Source organism: Bos javanicus, chromosome 11, assembly GCF_032452875.1.
Source record: "Bos javanicus breed banteng chromosome 11, ARS-OSU_banteng_1.0, whole genome shotgun sequence".
NCBI lineage: Eukaryota > Metazoa > Chordata > Mammalia > Artiodactyla > Bovidae > Bos > Bos javanicus.
The window spans coordinates 9,141,344-9,145,027 of NC_083878.1; the positions used below are offsets into that span (position 1 = coordinate 9,141,344).

General features: G+C 40.7%; 1 long non-coding RNA gene across 2 annotated transcripts; it reads left to right on the forward strand.

The window, feature by feature from the left end:
• On the forward strand, window positions 1-2,560 carry LOC133256768 (uncharacterized). 2 transcript variants are annotated; one of them, XR_009739299.1, is made up of 4 exons: window positions 1-353; window positions 481-725; window positions 1,513-1,657; window positions 2,100-2,560. It is a non-coding gene; the product is annotated as an uncharacterized LOC133256768 (long non-coding RNA). The 2 variants fall into 2 exon arrangements; XR_009739300.1 differs by having other exon boundaries at window positions 481-660.
• Window positions 2,561-3,684: the final 1,124 nt, after the last annotated feature.

A 3,684-nucleotide genomic window follows, 5' to 3' on the forward strand; every position in this document is an offset into this window, starting at 1 on the left:
GGTGCTGCAGTCACAATTGTCACAGGGCTGCTTTGCAAGCACAGAGATGGACCTAAAAGGGGGGGATAGCTGGGGATCTTCACAAAGGGGAGAAAGCAGCAGGGTCCCAGAATTTGCAAAGCAGTAAAGCAAATAAAAGCTTACTGTCTGGTAAAAGCACACTGTCTCCAAGACAGGTGACTGAAGTTCAGACTTGGGTACCACCACTTGGGACATTCAGCAGGTGACTCAGCCCCTGGAAGCCTCAGTTGGCTCACCTGTCAAACTGGGATACACGATGCGCTTCATGGGGTGTTTAAAGGCTTAACAAGGACAATGCACACAAGATGCGTGTTTCAATACCTTGGTACATGGTAAGCCCATAGTAAAATGTGGCTGTTATTATTACTGCTGCTGTTGTTGTCATGGAAATTCTCTTTTGAGTCTTTATGCTTAGAAATGAGAAAAGATTTGACTTTCCTCTCATCTTCCCTAACTCAGAGATTGAGCACACACTGCTGAATCCTGGTGGACCATCCACCTTCCAGGCCATGCAGAGGAGTTCAAAATGGAAGAGAGGGAAGAAGGTGCCCAAGACCTGGGTTAGAATCCATCATCTCCCACCAGCAATGGCTCTGCAAGCATGGGCACCTCGCCTCCATGACAAAGTCCAGGCCACAGGTGGCAAGAATATTTTCAGAGGGAGTCAGAGGGACATCTCAGAGGTGGTCACTCTCCATGGCCCAGTAAGGGGGGAGAACAATGGCATTCCTACTGCTGTCTCAGTTCCCTGAGGACAAGAGGGGAAAACCCCATCACCCTTGAAGTGATGGCAGCGAGGGGTCTGTCAGGTTGGGTGTGGGGGAGTCTGTACTCTAAAATCTCACCCCACTTCAGTGGGCTCCACAAAGACCACATCCACCCACCAGTGGACAGCCAACAAGGGCTCCTTCCCAGCATCACCTGCCCACTGCCACCCCAACACTCCTAGGTTTCTCCAGTGCCCTGGGAAGCCAACTCAATGCTTTCCCAACCCCTACTGTGTACCTATCACATCTTTAAAGCATAAGGCTTGGCAAAAGAAAATTTAAAAATAGACAACTCTATATTTGATGCTTACTGCGTATATCCCTTAGAAAATCTATATGAAACTTTTCGCCCCTCTCAGAAAAACCAGTTTAGCTGCTAACCAATGCTACTGAATTTACTGAGACTGCAAGCTAGAAGTAGTTGATGCACACAGCCCAAGCTGGTCCAGCATTTCCTGCTAAGACCCAGAGGGCAGAGAGCATGTGGGAAACTGTGCCCAGTTTCCTATGCACATGAGGAACTTGCTTTACTCATACTACAAGGGGTCCCCCACTCTCACCACACACACACACACACACACACACATGAGAGCTAGGTCTGGTGGGTTGATTCTGTTTAATAGACGGGGTAAGCTCTGTGCAGCCTGAGGAAGGTTAAAAAAAAAAAAAAGGAGAATTCGTGTTGCTGCATTTATGTTTTGTTGTCCACTGATTTTGCTTCCAGGGCCGTCCACCACCCCGGGCCTAGTACCTCACAAATGAGACCTTTCCTTCCGGCGAACACAATGGTGGCTAATGTATCCAACTCACCAAAGTCAGAGTTTCACAATAGCACTATTTTCAAGATGCTTTTATATTTATTAGAAAAGGTATTTATTTTTTAATCGCGTCAAAACTCTTTGGACGTCTTGGGTTTTTTTTTCTTTTCCTTTCTTTAAGGACCCTGCATTTTGGGTTAAGGGCAGTAAATAGTAGCCAGTCCTGATTGGCCAACAGCTGTTTCTTTATGGGAACCTTACTTGCCAAGTAGCTGGACAGCGATACTCGCTTGGTATTCATGGGAAGTACTTGCCGAACAATAATGACAATAATTGCCTCTGATTCTTGTGTTTACAACACTGCCAAAGTATCATTAGGGCCTTATTTATAGATAATAATGCTTATTAATCACAAGTATTTGAATTTTGGAATGTATTAGATTAATATTCTTTTGTACCTCAGTTCTGTACTAATGCTGTGAAAGACATTTACTGAATGCAACTCATTGGGAATGCTTATTTTGAGCTGCAAAATAATGTGTGTAATTTGCAGGTGAAAGATAAAGAAATTACATGGCTACCTCTCAGCAGCCTGCACCGTGATCAATGGCCAATGTGGAGAAGTAGGCCCTGGCTCTAAAACGAGAAAAGAAAGAAGCAAAATAGCCATCCCTAGAGGCATTATTTCCCCAAAAAATCTTGTAAATTCTTATGACAGGAGAACTTCCTAATAATAAGTCTATTATCTTGTTTTGCCATAAATCTTTGGTGGATGGCATCATTTTATTGAAAGGGGTCTGGGGTAAAGACTAATTAGCGATTCTGCAACAAACCCACGTTGTGTAAGTTTTGGGAGGCTCAAGGGAGAAAAAGGGTAGGATGACTGGTAACTGGAAATAGCACAAGTATGCCTTGGGTTTAACTGTCCAGTTGCTACATATCCTTCACTTATTCATTAAATTTTTCTAGATGCTTGATTTTTGTGCAAGCAAACACTAACACTCTATTTCCTTATTTTTATGTGCATCTAGAAATAGGAACCATGAAAAATTTCAAAAGACCATCACACTTTTTCCAGGATTAACATTAATAAACAATTTCAGTTTGTGTAGTAAAACAACTTTATAAATAAATATGAAGTATTACTTGCCCATAGTTTTCACCTAGCCACTTCATCCTGATATTATAGCAAATACGAAATCAGCAATATTTTTTTTTCCACCTAGCACACATTATTTGTTCTTGGAGTACCTTTATGTGTTAGAATAATAATACTTCAGTAGTTTAATTAGATGAATGCAAAAAAAAAAAAGTAGTTCCATAATTTTCCAGAAACTTTTGAGAAAGGAAGCAAGGTTTATGAATATAAATTCTAGGTGCTATTTTTAAAATAATACTTGCCACTAGAAATCTTTTTAAACATTGCCTATCATTAAGATTTACTAATGTTCTTTAAGCTGAACCCAAATCATGCTCAACCTTATCCTACTTTACCAAAGACTACTTTAAAATAGTCTGTGGGCCTAATTACCACCGACAATGTATAATATTGTCCTGCCATATTTTCATCCCTCACATAAGGGTAAAGAAACGGTACCTTTGAATTAAAATTACACTGAGAAAATTGTCCTCCCTACAAGATCCTTGAAAATGTGTTCAGCACATGTTTCCAAGTCCAAGCATACAGGATTCTAATTCATTAAATGTATAATGCTAACATTTTAATCCACTGCTAAATGTAAATAACTGCAGCAATCCCAGTTGGGCTATTTAACATTTATTTAATGTATTTTATAATACGTGTGTGTGTCTCCTCTCATGGGGCTAAGTAGAAAGGTGAACAATTATCTAATAACTTCCATCAGTGTACTCCACCAAACCTGGTAAGTCAGGCCCCTCCTCTCTTTTTATTTATTTATCTAGTAACTATCTCACCTTGAGGTCCATTCAGGTGTGTGTTCTATCACTCCTAATCAGTACAATGAAGAATCAGGCAAGACCTTCTAGAATCTGTTGCTACCTTACAAATTTAATCACTATAGATAGCCAGTCTAGACTGTTCAAATTTCACTCCCTCTTCTTTCTTTTTTTTTTTTTTAATAGCTAGGCAGAAGGGTGTGCCGCAATGCCTGAATTCT